This window comes from Camelus bactrianus, chromosome 35 (assembly GCF_048773025.1).
Source record: "Camelus bactrianus isolate YW-2024 breed Bactrian camel chromosome 35, ASM4877302v1, whole genome shotgun sequence".
Lineage (NCBI taxonomy): Eukaryota > Metazoa > Chordata > Mammalia > Artiodactyla > Camelidae > Camelus > Camelus bactrianus.
This window is the reverse complement of record NC_133573.1, coordinates 12,854,044-12,880,606: the sequence shown is the minus strand read 5'-3', so window position 1 is coordinate 12,880,606 and position 26,563 is coordinate 12,854,044. Positions and strand designations below refer to the sequence as shown.

The 26,563-nt window shown below is 47.7% G+C and overlaps 1 long non-coding RNA gene across 1 annotated transcript; it reads left to right on the top strand.

Annotated features, from left to right (window-relative positions):
• The first annotated feature begins 10,559 nt into the window (after positions 1-10,559).
• On the top strand, positions 10,560-25,293 carry LOC123617931 (uncharacterized). The gene is made up of 3 exons (XR_006726236.2): positions 10,560-10,782; positions 12,640-12,711; positions 22,743-25,293. It is a non-coding gene; the product is annotated as an uncharacterized LOC123617931 (long non-coding RNA).
• The last annotated feature ends 1,270 nt before the right edge of the window (positions 25,294-26,563 follow it).

Sequence of the window (26,563 nt, the reverse complement as noted above, 5' to 3'; positions counted from 1 at the left end):
AGAAGACGTGGTGTATTTATAAAGTGGAATACTTCTATGCTATAAAAAATAAAATAATGCCATTTGCAGCAACATGAATGGACCTAGAGATTATCATACTAAATGAAGTAAGTCAGACAAAGACAAATATCATATGATACCACTTATATGTGGAATCTAAAAATAATACAAATGAACCTATTTACAAAACAGAAATAGACTCATAGACATAGAAAGCAAACATGGTTACCAAAGACAAAGAGGGGAGGGATAAATTGGGAGTTTGGGAGTAGCAGATATAAACTACTGTATATAAAACAGATAAACAACAAGGTCCTACTGTACAGCACAGGAATATTCAATACCTTGTAACAACCTATAATGAAGACGACTATATATGTATGTATGACTGAATCACTATGCTGTACACCAGAAACTAACTCAACATTGTAATCAACCATACTTCAATTAAAAGAGAAAATAAAAAACAAAATACTGTATATAAAATAGATAAACAAGGACCTACAGGAGCACAGGGAACTATATTCAATATCTTATAATAACATATAATGGAAAAGAATATGAAAAAATATATATATGTAACTGAATCACTATGCTGCATGCCAGAAACTAACACAACATTGTAAATCATCTGTACCTCAATAAAGAAATTCCAGAGGGAAAATGTGCATTTCCAAGAGGGTTTTTTTATAGTTTGAAGAAGATGGAACGTGTTTCTTTAGTGTCAATCTGCTAAAGCCTAATAACATTCTGGTACAGACTCTGAAGCACCAAGTCATGCCAGTCTGTGTCCCCAGAATGCACAGGAAGAAAAAAGTTGTCGGCGATGGTGGCTGTGGTCCGAACCACCAGCTGGGAGAGGAGGAAGGCAGGGGACTCCCAGGGAGAGAGCCTCCCCTTTATCTAGGTGACTACACTGAAACACCTGCCTGGTTATAGGTGAACCTACCGCCTTTAAGGTTTGGACTGGGAGACGCTGAAGGAAGATGGGGTCTCCATGCCCCTCGGAATGCTGCCCCTCGGGCTCCTGACTTGCCCCTTCCCACATCAGAGCCCTTCTGCCCCGGCTTGGGTCCCAGTCACAGCCCCAGCTCTTCCCCCTTCTTCCTCGGAGCCTTCTGGCGTGAAGGCCTCAGTGGCATTAGCAGCTAAGTCCATCCGACAAACAGCCAACTCCCAAGGCCTGGGAGGGCATCCCCTTGGCTAAAGATTCTTTAAAAAAAAAAAAAAGCTAGCTTTTCAACAGGGACTATTGAAATCCATAGCTGGGGAGGGTTCAGACTTCATGCCTCCTCAAGGCCCCTGCAGGCCGGCAGTGCCTTGCCAGCGCCTCTCCCCCAGCAGCTGCATCTGCAAGGTTTCCTCACCCATGAGCCCCCATGGACATTAACTCAAGTCAGTAAAACGCCTTTGCAGGCAGTAAAACACGGATCCCTCTGAGGTCAGAAAGCTCCCTCGGCAAGAAAGTCAAGCAGACGGTGCCTGTGAGGCGGGAAGACCTCAGCTCCAGGTTCAATGCCCCGCCCATGGGCACACCTGGCCTGCAGGTCGCAGGTAAGCAGGGAGGAAGGGGGTGTACTTTGTTCATCTCCGTCACCATCTTCCTTTCCAATATGACATTGCATCTGTTAATGAGCATGAAACATTTCACACCGATCCCAGGCTGCGTCCGGAATCAAATAAGAAAAGTGCCAAAGTGCTTTGTAAACACAAAAGCCCTCTCCCAAATTAAGGCAGTGTCATTATCTGGGAAAACAATCTCCAGCATTCTCCTTGAATGTTTGGAAATACCGTGCTGAATACCTTCCAAACAATTAAATCTCATCAAGCTGTTCAAATCGTCGTGTTCTAATAATCTGCCCAGACTCTCAGGGCATCTCTCCTGGGGGAGGCTGGGATGTAGGGTTGGCTACATTTTCTGCTGTGTGTGGGGACACTGGGGGTGGGGTAGGCTAGACACTGGGCCAAAATCAGAGCACCTGGGGAGCTCTGTAATGTGGGAAAGCACTTAACCTCTCAGAAGCTCCATTTCCTTATCTAATGTCGTCTACTTCACAGGGTTTTGGTAGAATCATGGGAGATAACTCATGAAAATCCTCTCTAAGCTGGACAGTCAGCCACGTCGAAGGCTGATTCACCTGCAGACGGAACCATCATGCTGTGCTCATCAACAGTTTCCTCCTGGTCATTCCAAGATCCAAGTGCAGGTCAAATACATTTTGGGGACCTCCCTGCTTTCCATTCCTTTTCGTTTGTTTGTTTAGCAAAATGAGAAAGCCAGGTGGCTGGATCCTGCTGTCCGTCTAGACCTTGGAGTAACCTTGAGTGAGAAGCATGGCATCACGGGTCGTGGATGGACAGCAAGGGAAAGAAAGGAGGAGAAAGCTCAGTAGTCAAAACCTGGCTAGACTGGCACAAAATGACTGTTAAGTGCGGGCTGACGGGTGTCTGGTGTATAATAATGGCTGGACCACCAATTAGGGTGTTTAGAGACATTTCAGAGAGTAGTTGATTGCTTCCCCCAGTTGGGAGATGCTTTCAGGGGCTGGGGGTTTGGAGGACCCACACGCTGTAGGATCTTGGAACATGTCTTCTTTGCCAGTGATCCATTTATGCACAAGTGTCCCCAGCATGGCATCCCAGAATCACTGGAGGTAGGAGTCACTCAGGTAGATCGTGGCCACCTTGCTGGCCGAAGGGACCACCTAGTAAAAGTCCTGCACTCTATGGTGGCCAAGTCTTGTGAACAGGTTAGAAGGCACTCACGCTCTCAAAATACCAAGGTGAGGACCAGAGAGGCATATTGAAGGACCCTCAGCCATGGATCTCAGAGCCCCTGGTCCAGCACTGGCTCCAGCATCTGCTGTAAAAGTCTCATTTAATTGCTGGAAGCCCCCGATTCCTCACCCCTGAAAACAAACTCTGTAGTGGATCACGGTGAGTCTTAGGACACTGTGAGCGATTCAGCCCGTGCAGAGCCAACATATACTGAGAGCTTTCCTTGTCCTACACAACAGGCCCATCATTTTCACATGGGTTGTGTTATTTAATTCTCCAATAACTCTCCGCACTAGGTGCTAATCTAGAGTCTGCATTGAGGACAGGCTAAATCGTCCCTGCTCGATATTCTACAACCCTAATCCACCGGAATCCTGATTCATCAGATATGTCCTTACAGTTAAGAAGACCCAAATATTGGGGGAGGGTACAGCTCGGCGGTAGAGCGCGTGCTTAGCATGCATGAAGTTCTGGGCTCAATCCCCAGTACCTCCATTAAAAAAAAAGAACACCCAAATATTCTTGGAAACGTCTGTATCTTCCTCGGCAGCAGTCAGGAGAGGATTGCCTCTGCATACGTGGTTTAGGGGGACGCCCCCTGCCCCACTTCGGTATGTGATGTCACATACTTGCTCTGGCAATGAGGGGTGGCTCCCTTCGCTAATAATTAGCTCGTTACCAGGGCAGGGCTTCGCAGGGATTACACCCTGATCCTTAAAAGGACTCTGTGAGATAGATAATTATCTTCATTTTACAGGGGTGGAGACCAGGGCTCAGAGAGGTTAAGTGATGGCCCAAAGTCACACAGCCCATCCGTGGCAGAACTGGGTCTCAGGCTGGGCAGCTCTTCCTCAGTGTCATTTGTCTGCTTCCTTAGAAGGCACTCGCCAGCGAAGGAGATTTTACCCTCTGCATCCGCCTGCCCATCCACTGAATGGTCCAGCCCTGTGGCTACACTGCTCCCCAGAGGCCTCAGAGAACGTGTCAAGTGCATACGTTAGAACTGCAGGCTGGGTCGGAAGTGCGTCAGCCCTGCTCGGTGAGGAGGAGGGAGGAGAAAGCTGAAACAGATCATCGTCCTGCTTGTGACTTAGCAGGAGCAAAACCTGAACTGAAAATATTTCGTTCTCATACTCCTTTGCTAGAAGTAGCCTGTTTGGGGTCGGGGGAGCGGTTTACTTTGGGATTTTTATTGGGATGATAATGAGGACGCTCTTGCCTACAAATCGGGCCTTGAGCTATCATTTAATATGAAGGTCTGCACAGACAGATAGAGTCAAGATTTGCATTTCTGGTGAGAAACTGGACCCTCAGCACCCTCCTCCTAGACTCACATCCCTGGGCCCAGCTCCCACCTGGATGGGGAGAGGGGACGGACCAACTTCCGTCGGTTTCTGACCAGGCCTGTGGTCCTCCGGCTGAGCTTTCAGAGCATCAAGGATGGTTTTCTAAAAGCCACGCTGATCAGCGCGAGGCCCTGGTCCCAGGAGGAGGGGACATTCGCCAGGCCTGGCGCTCTTGGAGCACCTTCCAGCAGCTTAATAGTCTTCAGGGTGATGATGCGCTGCCTACGTGTGGAAACCAAGGTGATCTGATTGAGGGACATTTTGCTCTGTCGAGGCAGTTGGACGGCACAAGTGGTTCTGGGTAACAAAGTTGCTCGTTTTGTTCCAGGATTGGTTCAAACTGCTGATTCACTTTGAACAGGTACAGGGAAAGGAGCTGATGGCATTTTAAAGTCAACTGGCGGGCAGTTCCTCTCAAGGCAATGGGAGTCCTGTGGGCAGAGATGCAGCCTCCCCATCATGGTGCTACTGGTGTTGTTTTCTTTGGCCATTAGCGTGCGTTGCCCACATCCCAGCAAAATGCTAATACCTCCGGCTCTCTGGGGCTCTCCTGCCTAATGGGCCTGCGGAAACGCATCTCCAGCTTCCAGGACCCCTGTGCTAAGTGTGTTTCTTCAAATGCTGCCATACATGCCAGAAGGGTCTCAGCAAAAAGAGTTGATACCTCAGAAGAGAAGCAAAGGGAGGCATCACCTTCTGGAAAGAACATTCTTGGCTGTGAAAAAGTTGTCCTCGGGGTGTGGCCAAGCCAGGGCTGAGGGCTATGGCAAAGCCGAGGCTGCTTGTGGTCCCAGGCCTGGGAGAGGCGGGCAGGAGAGTGTGGTTATCTGAAGGCGAAACCAGGAGGGGTCTGGGTGCAGAGCCTGGCTGGCAGTAGGTCAGAGATCAGGGACTGAAGGTGGGCCTGCGGACTCTGCAGGGGGAGGATCTCGGTGAACTGAGTTCATCCTCTTGTGAGACATCCTGCTCCGGGGAGGAAGCCAGCTGCCCTAATGAGGTCCACCACAGGCCTGGTGAATGTCCCCTCCTCCCAGGGCCAGGTCCTCGCACTGATCAGCATGGCTTTTAGGAAACCATTCCTGAAGCTCTTAAAGCCCTGGTGAGGCTCTCCTCAGCCAGAGGACCCCAAGCCTGGTCATAAACCAGAAGGAGGTCAGACAATTCCCTCTTCCCTTCCAGATGGGAGCTAAGCTCAGGCCAGGACAGGTGATGGCAGGTGGGTCCCCGAGCTTTGCTCCCCAGGAGTTGTTCAGGCCCAGGCCCACCTCCCTCCTGAAGCAATCCTGACCAGGATGGATAGGAACCCTAGCGTGGTGGGGTCGGAGCCTCCTGGATGCCTCTAGACTTGGTCTTGCTGTCATAGCCTGGCTGTCCTTGGCTTCCACGGACTTGGCCCAAATGGATTTCCTTGCCTCTAATTTTCTGTGTGGTGTTCAGAGTGATTTCCCTCAGACCTGCTGTCCACTTCAGTGAGGTTCTCCTCAGTTAAAACAGAAACTCTTGTTACAGGTCCTTGGGGTTTTTAACTTTAATGATTACAATTCTCATTTCTATAATTTCCATTTTTTTCCATTTGGTTCTTTTTCAAAACTTTGTTGTCGTTGTTATTAATTTCTTCTTTCCTAATGGTTTTGATATTTTATATTTTTAAAATGCCTGTTTTTTAGTCTCTTTGAGACTGTTCAGTCATCTTCAGATTTTGTCTGTCTTGTGTGGTTCAATTGTGTGCATGTGTGAGTGCACGTGTGTGCGCCTGTGTATATGTATGCACATGCGTGTGTGCGTGTGCACATGTGTGCAGTCTTCTTGCACAAGCTCATCTTCAGTGGAGAGCATCTCCCTCTGGGAGGGTGTGTGCTGTGGGCTGTGAGGTACACACCCTAGTTCTGCACAGGCATCCCCCTGGGTATCAAGCACTCTCCAGTCTGGACCATTTTTTTCCTCAGTCAGAAAGTCCCAATCCACGTCTCTATTGCAGTTTCAGATTCTGTCCCCGAACATGAAATACAAGACTGACTTAGTTTTATTCATAGTAGACACTTTTCCCTACTCAGAGCCCTGGGCAGGGCAGAAACTTCCTAAATATCTATCGGGGCGACTGGATGGAGTTTTCTGGACCCCTTCTCATAAACCAGCAGCCACTCAAGAGTTCTGGCTTTTGGCTGCAACCTCTTCTCCCTCCTCCCCTTGGGTAGACTCAAGGCCATGTTTCTTATCCATGCGCTGGAATTAAAAGTCCAGCTTTTAGCCTCCTGAGCCACTGTGGCTTCAGCTCAAGCTGACCATTCTGATCTGAGTTCACTCATGTAAGAGTTTCCATTTCTCTCTTTTTAAAAAAATCAACTTGCACTAAAAAACAACATTAAAACAATTCTATTCCATCCAGGATCTCTCTGTAGCCAGAGGAGTGGCTGAGTCAACTCAGCTCACCACGTTGCCAGAGTTCGAGCCCACATGCCAGCCTCCGGGAGCTGAATTCTGTCTTCGGTGTGTCAGCAGTTGGTGGGGGTCTTGCTCTGAGCCAGCTGATAAGCTGGAACCACAACAATGCTATCCACTAACTTGGAGCATCCCTGCTCCTGGGACCTCTGATGCTGAATTCAGCCCACTGACTATATCTGTGTCCATCCAGTCGTGACTCCTCCCTTCCCCTCTGCAACCCTTCAGGTGGCCAGCTAAGTCCCCTCTGAAGAGCCAGCCACTAAGGGCACACGTGAGGAGAGGCACGTGGCGGGTTGGAGCTTCTTTCTTCTTCCTCAGGCAGGCTGGCTGGACAAGCACCTTTCAGCATCTAGAATCCTGTAACTTGGCGGGTGGGGAATCACAAATCCCTTTGGGCATCTGAAGAAAACAGCGCATCCTGAGTAAAAATACCCATGCACAGACACTTCTGCCTGATTTCAGAGTCATTAACCCCCTGAAGTCCACGTTGAGAAATTCTGCTTTGGAGGCTGATTGTTCTTTGGTGAATTGGAAACCCTAGTTTGCCAGCCTTATTCAAATCAACTCTAGTGGAAAAACCTTGTGAAAATGAGACCCTATGACAAAATGACAATCGTTCAGTTTTTCACTCCTTCGATGCCACCTGGAAAGATGACAATGGCAACCAGAGTGATGTCAATAATTAGTGACAATCTCCTAGAAAAATTTCTGCTTCAAAGAACATTATATTAAATAATTGATGGTCCCAGAACATAATTTTCTCCAATACTCCTTTCTGACTCAAACCTATGTCATCTACTGGCTGGCAGTAGGTCAGAGATCAGGGGCTGAAGGTGGGCCTGTGGACTCTGCAGGGGGAGGATCTCGGTGACCTGAGTTCAGAAGACTCTTCATGAAATAAGACAGACTGACACGCATGGTAGGATTAAATTCGGGGTTGAGATTCCATTTCTAGGTTTGCTTTGAATCATCTAGTGGATTTGGGAAGTTCCCCAACTTCCCCAGTGTCTTTCTTCTTATCTGTGAAGTGAGGAAGTCAGACTAGATCAGAGGTGGACACACAAAACCCACCAGCCAAATTCTGCCTGTTGGCTGTTTTTGTAAATAAAGTTTTGTTGGAACAGGCGATGCTCATGCGCTTCCGTATTATCTGTGGCTGCTTTCATGCCGCAAAGGCAGAGCTGAGTAGATGTTTCAAAGACCCTATGGCCTGCGAACCTAGGAATATGTCCTCTCTGGCCTTTTCCAGAAAAGTGTGCCAGCCCCTAACTTGGATGGTCTCCTCATCCTTTCCACCTTTGGATGATCTGTGATTCTCAGAGGCAGAGAATATAACCCAGGCAAACCGAAGGGCACAGGTGGATTAGAAGCAGATCATGGATGAGCCCAGACACGTCACACTGTTGTTCTGTTGAAGCAGCTCCCGCGACAGCTGTGGCTGACCAAAGCCTAGTTAATCGGCAAGTGGAACTACTCAAAATGTCAGACTTCATGGGTGCAAATTGTTTCATAATCCAAACACTCAATGGTTCAGAGAGACCTTCTCCCAGTGTATGCAAATCAGTGATGCTTTAAAACTGTACTTACTCTGATCATCTGATCATGAATCAATCCAGTTTAGGGATCATGGACAGGACAGCATATACGATCCCTTCTGCCCGACTCATACCCTGTCTGGGGATGAGCTAGAACTTAAAACAACCAGCCAAGAAACGAAGCCCTTCTGGCGTGGATGATACACCTGACTGTGATCTTTCTGGGCGGAACATTCAGGAGACTGATACATTTTCAGGATCTGTGTTGTCCAAACCACGCTTTCCAAACATCATGGAGCTGAGAAGTCACTGTGCCATCGGGGCACAGACGTCCCAGAGGCTAGGGTTTCCCACTAAGTCAGACTTTCAACAATCTCATTAGCTTGGTACACATTTTTTTTTTTTTAATGCAGGGACTGGGGATTGAACCAGGACCTCGTGTGCGCTAAGCATGTGCTCTACCACTGAGCTATACCTTCCTCCCAGGAACATATCTAATTTTTAAACTGAGTCTTCTATTCCTCTTCCTTTTATTCATCCAAGGAGGGATTATTTGACCTAAGTGGTAAGAATAGTTTTTCTGAAAATAACGTATTTGAAAGCACTAGCCTCTATGTTAAGTGCTGAAAAATGACACATCCCACAGGTGCTCAGAAGTCCAGGTCCAGAGGAGCGGAAAGGTCTCTGTCACTGATGTAACTTTACCTACACTTTCCATCTATCCGAACCCTCATACTATCGCCCTTTCTCTTACACAGCATCTTTGCATGCAGCCACTTTCACGTCTTGGTGCAGCAGAAACAGCATATTATGTGGGCTTCGTCCTAACTGACCCTGAGAAGTGCTTTCCAAATTACCTTGAAGAATCTTTCTCATCTGCTATTTTGCACTAATGGTGGCAATTAGAACAAATTGCCCCAAATGATAGGACACGTGATGTCAAAGGACCCAGTGTTTGTATCCCTCTCCACTTCCTCAAATCACAGGGCCTTTGGACCCCGGCTCAACTGGTGTGGCTCCTCAGGGTCATGGCTAGAGCTGGGAACATGAATGCAAGATCCTAGGGGGTGAACAAAACTGAAGCCAAGTTTCTCCTTAGAATCATGAAGAGACCTCCATGTACCTTGGATGTTAGGTGAACTGGACACAAAATCCCAAGTGTGGCAGTCTGGGGAGTCCCTGGCCATCCACACAACTGCTCTTCTGGCTCAGAAATTTACATTCTGCTCCCTTGTAGCTACCACAAGAAATCTGACTTCATCACATAACATTTTTAGTTCCTGATGTTCTTTTTCTGGAAGATTCTAAGCGTCATTTCATGTGTCTCACATTGCATTCCTCTGCCTTCCTCCTCGCCCTCTGCTTCAATTCCTTTCCCCAGGAATCATGGCTGACGCTCTGTCTCCAAAAGGCCTCCTTTCTCATGGGCCGTGGTGCCATCTTGCTCCCCTCCCCCCCATGCCACCATTTTTTTCAACTCATTCTGGCTGAAAAAAAAAATTTTCCATCACTCTTGCCATTTGGGGGCAAAAGCAAGTGGGGAATGGTCTAGAGGAGCACTTTTGCTGCTCACAGCTCTTTTGGGGATGGGGCAAGTAGCTGGGATGGGGGGTAGGGTGGACACGTGACCTCATGACAATTTAGACTGTTCAGAACTTACTAGAGAGTCAACACAGGTGAGGACAAAGGAAGAACAGAGAGTGTGTGATCTGCATCACAAACCATGGGTCTGCTGCCTTTGAATTTCTTTCTTTTTTCTAGTAAAGAAACGTATTCATTGCCTTGCTTGGCCCTGGATCACTGGTCTGGCTCATAGGCCTGCTATGAAGTTCTTCGTTCCAGTGTCTATCTCTGTTCAAATCTGGGTTCTATATTTTGCATTACTGTTTGTTTTCCTATTCAACTTCCTTGTCTAAACTTTGTTGAGTTCAACTTCAGCCTAATACAGCTGTTAACACTTTCTAAACTAAGTGTTGGCAGTTTGCAAAGTTTAAACACTAAATTTATGAATGTCCCTTGCACCAAAATGGCTGTCCCTCTTGCTTATGGATGGCACGATCTGAACCCTTGGAGAGGAATTCTCTCTTCTCCGTGAAGTTTTGGCAGTTGGAGGAGAGTTCCTCCCATCCAGCTCTTTGAGTCAGACTGATTTCCCATAGAAACCATTGGACATGGTGGTCTAGCTCCCAGACCAGCCCACAGAAATGGCCCACTTAATCCATAACTGAAAAGGAATTAAAAAAAAAACAGTTTATAAATGATGTTTCTGCTAATGTGTTTTTATTAGGGTGACATTTGCACGTCCACATTTATGGGAAAATGTTTGCACCAGGTTTCCAAAAACTGATTTACAAACAAACTCTTGGAAGGAAAAAACCTGATCTAAATTTGGAACTTCCTAGATTAGCTCCAGTTTTCAGCACATATTTTTCCTTTTGTTTGCACAAGTCATCTGGGGACGGCTTTACTGAGGCTGCCTCTGCAGGGTTTGCCTTTGGTTTCAAAGCCGCAGGAGAGGCACCTGTCGGGAGTCAGCCACCTAGGTGTCCAGGGGCCAAAGGAAAAAAGGAGTCTCTGTAATCAAGAAAGGAGTTTTGGTTTCAACTTGGACTGGATTTTCTGGATGAATTTTCTGGATGACTTTAAAATGCTGTCATCTGCCTGTGTAGAACTAACATCAGGTAGGTTCTGTTGAGTAAACTCTGCCTTTGTACCTTATTAATCATCTCATTTGTTTTGAGTATGAAACTTCCTTAAAAAAAAAAAAAAACTAAATAGTGGGGGAGAGCGTAGTTCAATGACAGAGCGCGTGCTTGGCGTGCGTGAGACCCTGAGTTCAATCCCCAGGACCTCCACTAAAAGTTTTAAAAAGTGAATGTTCCAAAAAAAAAAAAATACTACAAAACCCAAACTTCCTAATTGGCACAACAGGGAGTGGTTCTCTGTGTCGGGCGGAATTAAGCATAGTGGTTGGATTTGCCCAGAACTCTTTGCTCCTGGAGCCTTCCTAACAGCAGCCCGGTGACCATGTATGAGAACATGGGTTTGGGACCTTTCTTCTGGTGGATTCACATGAAGGACGGGGCTGTTTCTTTAGGCTAATGAGCCATCACTGAAAAGCTTTCCTGGTGAATGCTTCTCTCAGGACGCAGCCTGGCTCCTGGGTCAGGGGCTCTAAGGGTCTCTGCTTTCTAGGCCAAGTGGCTACAACAGCCAAGGTGTGCCTTCCACTGACACTGGAGCTCTTTTGTGCACGAGGCTTGTAAGTGGCATTTTATGTAACGAATAATGACTGGTAGAGAGGGTACTTCCTGATACTTAATGACCAACTGGAGGAACTGTGGGCCTGAGGCAATGCATATAATATGCTGTTAAACTCTGAAATTTAAAAATGTAAAGAAAAAAAAATTACCTCCTTATGCATGTTACCATGGATACTAACTATTGTTTATAGTCTTCATCTTTTCCTAGAGGTTAAAGTCTAGTTGAGGAACCAATAGGAAAGAAGAACTTCAGACCCAATTTCCACTCACTTTTTAACGTCTGACGTTACCCAGTTAGTGTGCGTTTAAGAAGGTGCACCTCACCCCCAGAACAGGATATGCAACATGTGATATGGATTGCCATAATAAGTATTCATATTTTATTGAACAGTTTGGCAATCAGTATCTAAAATCAGCTAACCTTGTAGATAATCACATTCTGTTTCCCCAGAAGGCCAGTAACTTTCATACCATTCTTTCCCAAGAATGAACCACTTTTCAGTCTTCAGATTGCATGCACATACTTTATGCATCAGTCCCAGAAACACTTTCGCACTTGGGCCTATTATTACAGTGCGTAACTCAGAGATGAACACTGAAGCGTGAAGGAGAAAACACGCAGAGAAGTACCTAATCCTTCGTTTACACAGCAGCTGTTTGTTCTGTTCTTTTTTGAATCGCGGACCACTTTCTCTTTCCTAAACAACTCTTAGGGAAAGACAGGATGGAAGTAAGTCAATTTCACAACACTTCAGCAGTGCTGGCCCAAATTAATACCGCTAACTCCTCATTGTCTACTCCAGGGATAAAAGAACCCTCGGGAAAACTTAAGAGACTTAATTTCATCTACAATTCCATACTTCCTCCTACAAATATTTTTTCCACAGTTACTAGCAAGATTTATCTCCTTTTTTTCTTTATTCTATCATAATCAAATATTTATCAAATATTTAATACAGGACTATCATTTGTCTCTTCATTCATTCATTCATTTATCTGATTTATTTATCATGAGCCTTACAAAAACCTGCAAATGAAAAAGCCAAGATCCACCCTGAAGAAGCCTGTCTACTAAGGAGTTAGGCATGTAACAAATTACACGTGACCCTTAAGCAACACAGGTGTGAACTATTCGGGGTCGTTATATGTGGATTTTTTTCAATAAATACTGCAGATCCGTGGTTGGCTGAATTCACGGATGCGGAACCATGGGTACAGGGGGTTGGGGGTCAACTGTGGAACCTGAGCACCCTCGGATTTTGGTATCCTTGGCAGGTCCTGGAACCAACCCCCTGTGGATACTGCGGGATGACTGTACAGTTCTTCGCTGGAGGTGCTACGCTAGAGGTATGACCCGGTGCATCGGGAGCACAAAGAAATGGGACGAAGGTGAACGGCAGCTCTCCTGAGACTCAGGACAGTTTCTCAGAGGAGGTGACTTTCACTTGAGATGTGAACTGTAAAGCCCTAGACACAATTACGTAGTTATTACGATGAGTTTCCTTACCTGTTCTACTGGAATACAAAGATGGATAAATTGCTAAAGAAACCATAACTCGGCAGTCAAACACAAACATTTGATAGCAGTTATAAAACCCATTTTAATACACTTCCTGTCTAGATTTCCCCCTCCCCCCACAAATATTAAGTTCTATAAATGGTGCTAAATTTGCATATAAAACAATGTCTTGACATGAGGACACCGGGTCTCCGGAGGAGGAGGTGGGCGCCTCCCGCAGTGTTGATTTCCGCATTGAAACGCACAAGCACTACATTTCTTGTCTTTATAAAAGCACGTGAGGAGAGTCCTGATACTTCCATTTGAATGATTTTTATCTAGAGACATGATCACACTCAGGGCCAGTGTGACGTATCTGGGTCCTGAGAATCAGATGGTACAAGAAAAGCCGAGGTTCAGAGTAGGAGGGAAATAAAGGAATCAGAAGAGATTTCATTCAGGAGGGCTGCCTGGTCCCCCTGGGCTTGAGCAAAACCTTTTGGGATGTCATGAACTACATTCACAGAGAAAGGCTAGCGTGGACCAAAGTGGCCAGACAGCACCCAGCCAGCCCTTGGGGATTCGGAAAACAGATTAGCTTCCCTGGAACAGAAGGGTGGGCTGGTGGGCTGGCAGGGGAGTAAGGGGAACTCAGATTCACAGGATAAGAGGGGGAAGGGGAGCAGATGCCAAATGGCCCCTCACCAGCGTGCTGAGTGCAGCTGGAGGGGTAAATCCTACTGTCCTTGGGACTTGGCACATACGTCACCTCTGGGTCACCTGCCCTGAGCTCCACCCCTCGCCTGATAGCCCTTCAAAATGGAAACGATCTGTTTACACCTCAGTCTCTTCACTCTGCCCGCATCCCCGGCTCTGATCTCCTGCCAGCCACGCAGTCACTCTGTCCTAGAGCACACCTGAAGCCTAGCACGGTGCCTGCCCAGGAATGCTGATTGGATGCTTCATTTATTCAGCCAAGAGCACGGAGGGTCACCTGTACCAGCACCGTTCCAGCAGCCAAGGAAACAGCGGGGAAAGACAGACCAGGTCCCTGATCACACAGAGCTTACAGGCAGCAGGCATGACGGAGCCATTCTAGACTCTGATGCACAGCTTACTGAAGAAACTGAGGGAGATTCTTTTGGATCTGAGTGTGGGGAGGATGCTGCCACTCAAGTCAGAGACTTCACCTGGGGGCTGCTGCCTTCTCCCAAGTGTGAACAGGTGAGGAGCTAAATCTGGTATGATGAGAGGGAGAAGCAAGCCCAGGACACGGTCCATCAAATGGTCAATAGGAGCTGAAAATGACCAAGTCACCAATGCTGGAAAAGCAGCCTTTTCAATGGAAAAGTCCAGGGGCAAGTGTGCAAGTGCTGGAAAGGAAGACACAAGGTACCACTGCAAGTATTTTGGCATCCAAATGCATCCTGACGAGGCCAGCCGGAGGGCTGGTTTCGATATGGACCATCTCCCTGGGGCAGCTAACTCAATTGTGAGAGCCAGTGGAGGGAGACAGCCTAACCTAATTGAGAAAACACAGGGTCTGGGAGAAGCGAGCTCTGACTCAGGCTCTGACAGGACCTGGGCAGAATCAATCCCCTTAACTGCTCTGCTCTCCTCGCCTCACCAGCCACACCCACCCATAGCTCCCAGCCTCTGCAGCCCTCCGTACGCGTGACTACCTTCAGAGCTGGGGAACGTGAGGGGGTTCATTCTCACAGTCCAGTAACCAGAGACGTTTAGAGCTTCATGCAAACCACGAAGAGTAGAGCTGGGAATGGTAGAAGATGGGGAGTAAAGAGGGGAGAGGGGGCCCCACTGGGACCACACACAATGACAGCATTCCTGGATGGATTAGCCCGTATGTCCCCTTCCAGTAAAAGATCTGAGAAGCTTGATCTCAAGTGGAAAAGCTAGCCCTGAAAGGACCATACGAAAAGGGGGGAAAGTTCTCAATTCTTTATTCAAGTCAAAAGAAGAGGCGGCGTGCCCAAGGTCCACAGCATCATTGTCAGAACTGGCCCGTCAGGCTGAGACACGATGAGAGTCTCCAAGTGATCGTGTGTGCATTTTCTTTATACTTGTCGCCTTCCTCATGCTCAGTGAGTAGGCTGCACAGAAGGGTTAGTGGTGGAGCATGGAGACCTCTCCTATTTAGTAAAATAATATAATCAGTGCTGAGTTGTACAAACTTGTCCAAGAAGCTTTCCGAACTCCCTCAGATCAATAACTTTTGGTTATAAAAGAACTCAGAGGAACCACCTTGTTCTTGTCCCAAAGGATCCTATGATGGGATGAGACAAGACATTTCTGGCTGATGAGACAAGGGCTGAACTTGAACCTACCAGGAAGAAAAATGTGCTTTGTGGATCCATCCAGGCGCTCATATGTGAGTGGACACGTGTGCAGAGGGTGGGGACACCAATTCCACGTTCCAGATCAGCCCTTGGCCCCCTCAAAACCTCCACAGAGTTTGGAGAGCTGTCGTGAGATGACTATGAAGTCACAACTCAAGAAAAAAATGTTCCTAGATCTGGATAAAAATGATTGCTGTCCAGTTTTTGCATTTGCCCACAGAATGCAGACCTTGGCATATATCTGAATTATTACACATCTACCTTATGGGTGTGGTTCAGTTTCAAGAACTGACTGGACTGAAAAAAAACAAGCCACGCCTGCAAACAAGGCACCAAACCTTAGGATTCCAGGACATGAACAGAGAAACCTACATATGTTCTGTAAGTTTCTGACCACATATCAAAACTCTGCGGGATATCGGCCTCTACTCCACTCAGTGAAAATGCGTTCTCCTTGACGAGATGGCCAAAATCCAAACTGAGACTTGAGAGCAGGGCTGGAAATCCAGCATCTGAAGTGAGAAGTGCCTCGACTGAAAGTATCGAGGGACTCTCACCCAGTTCACTTTGCTTCATTTACATACATATTTAATCAAAATCAATTGACAACTAAAAAAGGTCAATTGACAACTCATGGGAGGCTCATAATTATGGTTTGGTATTAATAAGACTGACTACTTTTTAGAACCCAAGTTTTTCCATTCAGAGACCTCACTAGCCTGTGAATACAAATCATCTCTCCTAGTTGTAACCTAAGCTTCACGGGCTGCTGCAGGTCACGTTCTCAGGGAAGCAGTTGATTAAGGAGTGCTCTTGTGATCAATCCTGGAGAAGAGAGAGGGGAAAGCAGGATTAGGTAGAAGGAGACGTCGAGATGTGATGCAGTCGTCAGCCAGACCACCTGGAGCTCTGATCTGGGGCAGCCTTTTAGAGTTGTCCCAAGTGAGGGCCAGAGCACCATTCAATGCAGGTTGTCCCTAGAAGGAGGTGTGAGCTTCAGGTCACCAGGCAGATGTCTTTAGATGAGGCACACCCCATAGGCTAACAGGTGAGGGCCACCTTCTCACAGCCCTTCCGGCAGCTGGGGAGGAATAAGACCATTCCCGAATAGGGATCTTCCTGGATGGGAATCCAGTCGGTGCATCAATACATCCACCGCGGTCCTCCCCACCACCACCCCACCTTGCAACACTTGGATCCTCTTCTTATAGTTTCTGGGAAAAGCTCCACCAAGATACCAGTAAGCCTCTGATCCTCGAGGGAACTTAGAAGAGGAGGATTAGGGGAATAAATTATAGATGATGTTACCACTGGTTTCAGGATGCCAACTCATACCCACCTTCTCCCTCCTCTGGTTATCCGCTGAAGATTTCCCTTACTCTCAACACGCACCTCTGCTGATCTCAAGGGTTTTCCTGGTGGTGAGACCAGAACCTCATCCCTGAGGGGTCTGAGCCCTTGGCCATGATGGCCCTCTCGGGCTGTGGTCTACTGTCAGAGTTGGAGAAGGTGGTACCAAGAGGTACCCAAGTAGGTCACTAGGTTCTGCAATATTCCTCCTCCCTGTGCGTGCCGGTAGCCCTCCCCCCCACCGATGGCCAGGCTCAGCCATACCTTCCAAGACAGGGACTCCTCCTCTTGCCTGTTGGCCCCTTGGTTCAATTGCATTTATAGTTCAACGGGGCAGTGCTGCACCCCCGTTAGAAGCATTCCCCCTTCAGAATCCAGGACCTTAGAACCCACAGAGCTCAGTGTCGTGAGGCTAGAAGCCCAAATTCCTCAACCAGGTCACTGGGAGTGACGGTCGTCGGTAGGATGGCTCCTGCTTCTACCCCTTGGTTCCTGGACTCCTGCATTCTACCCACTGGGTACAGTGCCATAGAAAGCTCTTTAACTTAAGGTCTCCTGTGCCTCCTGGAGGACGGTGCTCCATCCTCACAAAGCTCACAGTTCCTCTGCTGGACAGCGTGTTCCCTGGTCTGATGTGATACTGTCTGGGATCCTGCGATGGTGGGTTTAACACGGTATGAGCCTTGTGGTGCCAGCTGAGGCATGAAGGGCAGGAAGTAGCCCACAGCCAGAATATGTGTCCATTCACGGTAAAAATGAGCCGCTGTCTCTTCCAGGGTGGAGGATGCCCAGGCAGTCAGCTTGCCAGTGTCTGGTTGGTCTTCTCAAGGGGTGCTGCTACCCTGTGGATTCTGACTCACTCTCTGCTGTGGGAACATTAGCCATTTGGCAGGAGCAGTAGCTGGCAAAGTTTTGGTAAATGGAGCCCACGCTAGTGGGCCTCTATGTAGCCTCCATCCCTGCCACCATGGCTCTTCTACTCATGGCCCATTGTGCTAACACGGCAATGGCTGGTGACAGAGACTGGCTGCCATCAGTGGGGTAGTCATCTGGTCTACTCACACGCTGAGTGCCTCCCTCTGCAGGTGCTAATGTGTGACAGCAAGACCCTCACACATATGCCCTCTCATAGGTCCATGCATGTGTCTCCTCCAGACCTCCTTGGGACCAGTCTGCTGATTTTTCTCCTTCTAGGCCTCTGCCCATTTAGTCAAACCATTTGCTGCTGCCCATGAGTCTAACTGCAGGCCATTTCCCTGCACCCACAAAGTGGGTGACTAGAGACGCCCCCGGAAGCTTCCTCTTACTGCCGTCTCTGAAGACCACCCTTGAATGAGGCTGCGGTGCTGTCACTGTCCATTTCCGCTCCCCACACACAGAGCTGGCCGATCCTTGAAGCCACATGAGCCCCTCCTCTTCAGTCAGCTGCTCACTCGGGACCCTCCATGTGGCCCTAGTGTGAGCTGGGGGAGGGGCTGGTGCAGAAACAGTGAGGGACGTGGGGCTCCTGTCCGGCTTGTGCTTAATCCCAGAGGTACCAGTCCAGCTCACAGGGGATTGAGCCTTCATCCCATCATATGACGTGGTGGTTCTGACAGAGCCCAGTAAGGATAAACTGCTTTGGCTACGTGGTCAGCTGGTGTCCGATGGTAGGTGCCCTGTCTTTACTAGGCCCCCATGGTGTGCCAGAGCCATTGTTAAAGTTGTAGAATTCTCTACTGCAGATGCCACAGCCTTGCTCCGAAATCCTGGGTGTCTTCCCTGGGGTTTTCCCACTAGGGCATCTCAAAAGCTCCGAGAGGCATCTTTTCCCACCACTGGTACCTCTAACGCCAGCAGGACTGTTGGCTGCAGTGGCTGCCTTGACCACAGCAGACCTGATGCTGTGTCCCCTCTTTCTTGGATCCTGTCTCAAAGCTGTTAACCTTTGAACAGTGTTCTGGTTGAAGCAGGATTCCCAGATGTGGAATACGCTGCTTCCAGAACTCAAACGCACTCATCAGATTTTGTGCTTCAGTCTTTATGTTGGGAAGTGTAAAATGCAAAAATCTGTCTCTTACTTTGGAGGTGATGTCCCGGCATGCCCCTGACCACAGCCCCCGTAAAAACTGTACCCCCTGCAGCACATCCCTAAAAGAAGGCAGGGATGAACCCAGAGGACTTATTAGCCATTCAACAAATCAATGAATGGTTTCACATGAAGACAACACAGTTTCTCCATGGTTATTTTTAAAAGTCATGATTTTCTAATCGCTTTTTTAAAGTTCTGTTGTGTGGGAAGAGTATTATACGTGATTTAGGCCATATGACTTTTTTTAAGGCTGACTTATATCCATTAATCTTTGCTTATTTCCATAAATAGAGCAGGATAACATGAACAAATCCATAAATAGAGCAGGATGACATGAACAAACAAAAAAAAATTAGGAGGAAGTTAAAAATACAGATCAGAAAAGTTAAACAGAGCTGGGTTAAAGTTGGTAGACAAAAGTGGAAGGCCAGAGTTGATGGCCAGTTGCCACACGTGGGCTACAAACTTCAGTCCGGGTCCCACTGTGGCCTAAGCAAAGACAGCCGTGATGTAGCACTCTCGCTGACCCTCACTGTATCCAAAGCAAGGTGAGAGGCAACCCCCTTCACTGTTTCAGAAACACAGTAACTAGGTGGAGACTCACACAGCGAAAAGGCTAAATTCTTTCGCATTTGGAACATGGATTGAGATGAGGGGGTCTGAAGACAGCTTAGACACTGTAATCCGAGTAGGTAAAAAATAATGTTAAAAATGACTGGGACTTAGCCTGGGTCTCCCAGACGGCAGATCCCGAGACAAAGCCTTTAGTGCAAGTACTTTACTGAGAAGTACGATCCAGGGAGGAGGAGGAAGGGAAGGAAGTATGAGGCAGAGAAGGATGGAAAGCCAACACAGGGTGAGTTAGGAGGCTGGCCACAGCTCCTGGTTCCTTCCTGGCTGCCGGAGGAATTGCATGAAAGATGCCACGGGAGTGTGCATCTGGGGGAAGAAAGGAATGCATTTATCCATTGTTGCTTACACGCCATTGGTCAAAGCTTTGCCCCCAAACTTACTCCCCTGCATTTCTGGGCTTGTCCATGCATGGGCCCTATGTGGCTCCGAGAAGCTCCAGGGCGGATTCTGGAAGCTTCAGCACAAGTGTGAGGCATGCGCACGAGGCAAGACTCTGTCAGGTTGCCCCTACAAGATGCTGCTCAGAGCCCACCTCAGTGGATGGAATAATGGACAATAGATGCCCAAAGGCACTCAGGTGGTGCCCAAGAGGTACCTAATGCACACTCCAGGTCTAAAACTGGATGTTGCTTTAAAAGCATCTTCTTAATAGAAAATCTTTTGATCTTTAGCAATCCCTAAGTAGCGCTGATCCCTAAGTAGTGACCTCTTGTAAGAGTTAAGTGATGTCAGGATATTTGAGCCAAGCACCGTTCTGGGCATCGGAATTCCATCTATGAACAGAGCCAAAATTTGAAAAGTATGCCCTTTGTTTCCTGTTTCAAAGTGTAAAGCTTTTGTGAATCGCACTAGAGATTATATCTGGAAACAGGTTTCCTCCGAACATTCCAGTCTAGCAAACTCTGCCCAAGTTAACGTCCTTTGCAGAAAATAAACAGTTGAAGAAGGAAACCTGTTCATATTACACACATGGGTAGGAAACCATTTCTACACTCATTTTCAGAGTCCCTCTGATTTCCAGAAGCAGCTTTCTTTGGGGCTGGGTAGTTTAAGTGCGACTTAAAAACAATGTGGATTTTCCCACTGTACTTTTACATACAGCCCCTGAAAATGTTTCTTCTGAGAATCCGGTACTGTTTTTCTCATGGTCAAATTAAGCTGCAACAAACAAGGCAAGATCCTATTTACTTTTTCTTGTAAATAGGTCTCTATTGTTTAAAACAGTGTGGTTTTGGGGATCACAAGCTCGTTGCCAAGGAACTTAGCTCCTGGCTACTAAATCCATCTTGGGAAATGGACTGTGGGTGAAATTTCTGAACCCTAATACACAGCTACTCCACTCCTCACTTTGAGAATAAAGGGTAATGAAGTCACAACTAAATTTACTTAGCGGGAGAGCTCTTTCATCCTTCCATCTTTTCGCCCAAACATGAAGCAGAAAAGGCAGGATGAGTTTAGCTGTCAACCGTCCAGGCAGGATGCTGGCCTCGCCCGCTGACGGCTGGCTTTGAAACTGCCGGTCCAGGGACCTGCACGAGGAAGGGCAGAGCCGGATTCCTCACTCTACTTGCAACGAACTTCCCTGCACATTCACTGGTTTTCCTCGCCAGGGTGGGAGAGCCCCAAATCCGCCTGCCTGGAGGAGGTGGGGGGCCGCGGGGAAGCCCGATCCCTCCTCGCAGGGCGGGATCCGGGTCCAGCCCTTCTGCACACACGGGATGCACCCGCGCCCACTCAGCCGAGCCGCCCCTCTCCCGCACGTCATCCGGGTCACGTGAGTGACCCCCCTTCCCCGCAAGGCCAGACTCAGCTGCTCGCTCCCCCCACCTCCGCCCCAACCCCGATCGGGGGAGCTGGGAGGCGCGCGGCACGTCTGCTCAGCCCCTCCAGGTCCCTTCCCCCTCCCCGGAGCGAGGTCGGCGGGGAGCGAGGGCTCCGCTGAAATCGGAACCAGTGCTCTAAATTAAGGGGAGCAGATGTCCCTGTGTTGCTGGGAGGCCTGCTGTTCAGACAGCAATCGTCGGGGCGCTGACCTTCCGGGGCCGCTGTCAGTCTCCGCGCAGATGGCCCGCCCGCCGCCCTGCCCGCTCCCGGGCGTGGGGACCGCGGCAGCCGGCGCGTCGGCGGCCGGAGAGGGCCGTCTGTCTGGGGGGCGGGGAGGAGGCCCGCGGGGACCCGGCGGGAGGGAAGGGCCGGCCCCGCGCACAAAGGAGCCCCGGTGGCGGCCCCTTGGAGGACAATGCGGCCCCGGAGCGCGGGGGGCTGCGCTGGGCCGGCCGCCGCGCTCCAGCTGCCTCTTCACAAGGAGGCCTGCAAACGTGCCCACTTGATTCTAAATCCTCTTAGGCGCTCGCCGTGTGAACCAGGAAGGGGGTGGCCCTCCGGTCCTTTGCAATGCGAGGCCTGGAGCCCTGGTGCTCGGCGAGCGATCTGCACCACGCATGCAAATGCGGTCGGTATCTTGGCGAAATCCGCCCAGTCTTTTTGCTGGGTAACCAGCCCTGTGCAGACACCCCTATCCCGCCCTTCAGTGCCACGCAGGGTCCTGAAAAATTTTTAAGGGTGTTTCCCCTGGAAGAGACTTCCTGTTAAGTGTTCAGAAAAGCCAGCCGAGCTGCGCTAAGTCATTAGTCACCCAGGTATTTACACTGTTTTTCCTATTTCCTTTCTCTCGGCCTCTGTGGTCAGTGGTATAAAATTCCTAGGAACTCCCACCTAAACACCAGCTTCCTGTTTATGCACTCAGTGGCTTTAATGTTTAGCTGTTGAAAGCAGTTGACCAAGAATCTCTGAAACAACCAGCAGAGGTGTGCAGGTGAATAGAAAGAAAAATCCAAATGGGTAGGTCAAAGGTCCAGGTTCATTTTTAATCACTTATGTCAGAATTACAGGGGGAAAAGGTAAAAAGTGAAGTGTAATTTGATACCTGAGATCGTGCTTCAGTTTCATTTGGCCCCTGTGTCTACAGGAACCTGTAAAATATGATCCACTAAGCTATGGACATTTTCGTTTCTAGGAGTTAAAGGCTTTTTTTTTTTTTTTGAACATTGCATGGCTTTCTTTTGTTATAGAAGGTTAAAGTTCGCACGTAAGCACAATCTGTGTGTTCCAGTGTCTGCCTTATACCTCCCAGGGCTGCTCTGGCCTTAAGTTCCTGTAGCAAAATGTTGCATTTGTGTGGCTACCTCTGAATTGCAGTCTCCCTGACCTGGAAAAGAACCTTAAAGGGCACCTCACCCCAGCTCTTTCTAATGCAGAATTCCCTGATGTGGGACTCCTAAGGAGTGAATAGCTATTCTCTGATAAGATCCCTCTGGAATTCCCTGTTTCAGAAGACAGCATCCTTCCTTGACAATCTGGCTCTTAAAAAAAAAAAAAAAAGGTTTTCTATCTACAAAATTGGAATCTGTCTCCGCTTACGAAGACATGCAAAATAAATCTAATTTCTTTTCCACATATTACCCTTCAGATATTTGGAGGCAACTCCCGTGTCCCCCGAGTCTTCTCCCAGCTAAACCTCTGCAGATCCTTCACCGCTTTCTCCTGTGGGTCCGAGTCATCCCGCACCATTATCTAGAGATGCTCCAGTTCGTCCAAGTCCCTTTGAAACTGAAGATGCTGCTTCACTCACACGGAAACTCAGCCTCAGAGGCAGCAGCTTAAAACCAACAGGGAAAATCAGTCAAACCGTGTCCAAGTTATTCAGACAAAAATAAATGTTGGTTTTCCATTTTAGTTTTTTCTACTCTGCAGCAGTTATGAAGCCCAGAAAGGAGAAAAGCGCATTGCGAGCTAACCCTGCGACTTCCACGTTCTTGCATTTTTATCCTCACAAAACCCTGAGCGGGTCCTATTGTTATTCCTCTGTTGCAGGCTCTGAGGTCAAACAGTCCACCCAAGGTCACACAGCTAATCAGTAGCAGAGTGAGGTCTCTAACCTGTGACTTACTCTGCATTTCCCGAAGCTGCTGCCCTGAATTCTAGAGTTAAAACTGAGGTCCTGGATTGGATTTATTTTTCAGCGTGTTCTGTGACACGCAGCTTTAATTCAAGGCCAGTTTGTATACATCCTATTTGTACTGCTATAAATACAAGTTGAGAACTTTAGGAGGAACTAAGTTCTTTCTGGAAGCAAATGAAACAGAAACTCCGAGTTATAGCCAAAAGTCATCCCAAACATGCTTTTGTTCCAATGGCATTACCTAGCAGCAGAGTGTTATATTACCCTTGAATTTCCTGCCTGGGCGCAGGGTAGGCCAAGCCCTTGATGCCCTGTCCATTGCCCATGTAGTTCAGGTATATCACAGCAGTGCCAGCGCCCCTTGGGCACGCCTGCCCTCCATGCCAGTTACTTAAGATAAAGGGACGGATATGTTTCCCATACACGCACTGTCATTTTTTCCCAGTGTTACTAAGCCTGCCAGAACAAAAGTAAAACCACAGAAAGAAGATTTAGATCAGCCTCTTCATCGCCTTGCTCTTATTTTACAGTTTTAGGAGGGGCTGGACATCAAACACTTGAAACTGTCATCCACACATTCCTTCTCAGAATAAAGCGGCATTGGCATGGACTCCCGCTAAATTACTTTCTACCCCAGAATGCTGGAAACTCTTTCCCTCCAGGAAAATACAGAAGACACACAGAATTAATGGACTTAGTTCTGAGAAAGGCTCTCACGTCTATAGTGAACTGTCACGTGCTGACATCTGGCCAGATGGACTCGCTGCCTTGGCAGGGATGTTGCTTGGATGCTTAGATTTTTCTGACTTGCTTGCTATTGGAAACAGTGCTTGAGAGACCTTTTTCTTACTGCCCTGTCCAAAGTACCCCCCCCAAATTACTGTCACATAAATCTATTTTCTTCAAAGTACTTGTGGTGACTGAGTGCTCTTCCTTACACATTTGTTCATGGTCTACCTTCTCTTGATCACAACTTGTGCATGAGTCAAGTAACCTGGTCTGTCTGTCTTGTTAATTACCTGGCACATAGTAGGTCCTTGGTAAGTAGTTTTTTGAATGACTACATCTTTCATGCATGTATATGTTGCTCTTATACAATTTTCTCCTTACAATCAATTCTTTGACTAGTCAAACTCCTAGAGACAGAAAGTGGAACATGGTTGCAGGGGCTGGGTGCCAGGGGAAATGGGGAGTTGGTGTTTAACGGGTACAGAATTTCCACTGGGGAAGAGAGAAAAGTTCTGCTGGTGGATGGAGGTGATGGCTGTACAACCATGTGAATGTACTTAATGCCACTGTCTTGTACATTTTAAAATGTTCAAAATGGTCAATTTTATAGTACCTTTATTCTACCGTAATACAGATAAATAAATACTGTGAATCAAAATTCTTGAGTTGTGTGTGTTTAAAATTCGGGTATATATCACTGAACTTTCCTTCGGAAGTTATGCTTATTTACATTCCAAGTACCAGTGCCTGAGAATACCCGTTTCCCAGCACACTGCCGACACTCGACACTCTTTGCTCAGTCTCTTCATTCCTTGTATTTACACCCCCCCACCCCGTACACTTATTTGTGTACCTATACTTATCATTAAGGGTTGAGTATATTTTCATATGCTTGGCATTTCTTCTTTGGTGAAAAGCCCGTGTGTATCTTTTCCCATCTTTATTGGGCACTTTGTTTCCTTTTATTGATTTGTAGGAGCTCTGTGTATATTAAAGATAATAATTCTTAGTCTGTGATACAGTTTGCAAATATTTTTTTTCCTAGTTCATTATCTTTCTTTGCATGTTATTTGTAACTCCCTGCTCCATGAAATGTAAAATTATGTACTGTATCAACACAAACTTGGGGTGAAAAATCCCTTTCTCATTCCAAGATTATAAAAATATTCATCTATGCTTTTATCCAGCACATTTGTGGTTTTGATTTTTATATTTCAGTATTGAATGCATTTGTATGTTGGTGGTAGAAAGTATGGTGAAGATCCAACTGAATTTTCTTTTACCTGATCAGTTATTTTAGCATTCTTTATTATATAATCCATGTTTTCTCTCAGTAACTTGAAATGACATCTCTTTGTTGTAATAAATGACTACATGCTTTGGTCTGTCTGATTGCTCTGTCTATTCCAGCACCTGGACCTACTATTTTATTTATATAGTATGTTATCGATATATTTAGTTGGTGCCTAATGCCATAAATCCTAGCCTAGTGACTAACCTCTAAGAATTCATCCATTATTAGAAAGATTTAAAATTATGTATCATTGTAAATTGGAAGGGTATAGCCAGATAGGGAACTTCCTCTACTGGGAGTCAGCATGGAAGACACTTAGAAGGACCGGTGATAGGAAGGAGAGGGCTTGGCTGGGATGCCTGGTGCAGAGTCAGCTCTGCCCTCATAGCCACCTCAAGGTCCCCAGCGAGATGAACTCAGTTACCGTGTGGTGGACAGAAAGCTCGAGGGCTTTGCCTTCTTGGTATTGGGTTCTGTCTCAGCTACTTACCCAAGCTTGTGGTCTTGAGTAAGTCACTTAAGTAAGTCGCTTGCTTATCTCAAGGCTAATAGCAGCAACCTGACATGATCCCTATAAAGATTAAAGCATACACTTACATGCATCATGGAGATGATGACATCAAAATGCTTATCATTGCCGTCATTACTACCACTGCTGTAAACAAGAAGAGGGTTTCCCTCCCATGACTTCATGATTCTGCTGTTTCACCTCATCCTGGCCCGGCCCTTCCATGGGAAGCATCCTTCTCCCCCAAGGAACAGCTGCGAACAGAACGGTGACACTCGGAGGCCGCCACCCCTTGAGGGCAGGTACCCAGGCCACCCTGTTCTGACACCCCTCTTCCAGGACTCCGATGGCTGGTCACTGCAGTTGGGCCTGCCTTCGTGTGCTCATTCTCTCCCTACAGACAGTCTTCATTTGCTCATCCTATAATTTAATTTCTGTGTGTGGGGCGGGGGTGGGAGGTCTTTGTGGTGGATTGTGTCTGTGTGTCATGGGCTCCGATCCAGCTCAACCCGTGGGCTCCCTGTGGGACACTGGGAGGTGACAGGGACTTGTGCTGTGGCTGCCGCTCTGCTGCTGTTCCTTGGGTGCTATCACACACGTTCCCTGTGTTGCCGCAACAGTCAAACCTCACTCAAGGAGGACCAACTGACAGAACTGGGACAGTCCTGGTTCTCCTGCGATAACACCATCCTGGCCATCAAACCCACGCCCCTCTGACTTCCCCGTCCCTAGCATGGGCTAGTCACTCCCACAAGGATATTCTGCAGTTCACACAGTTAAGAGTTCAAGGAATGTCAT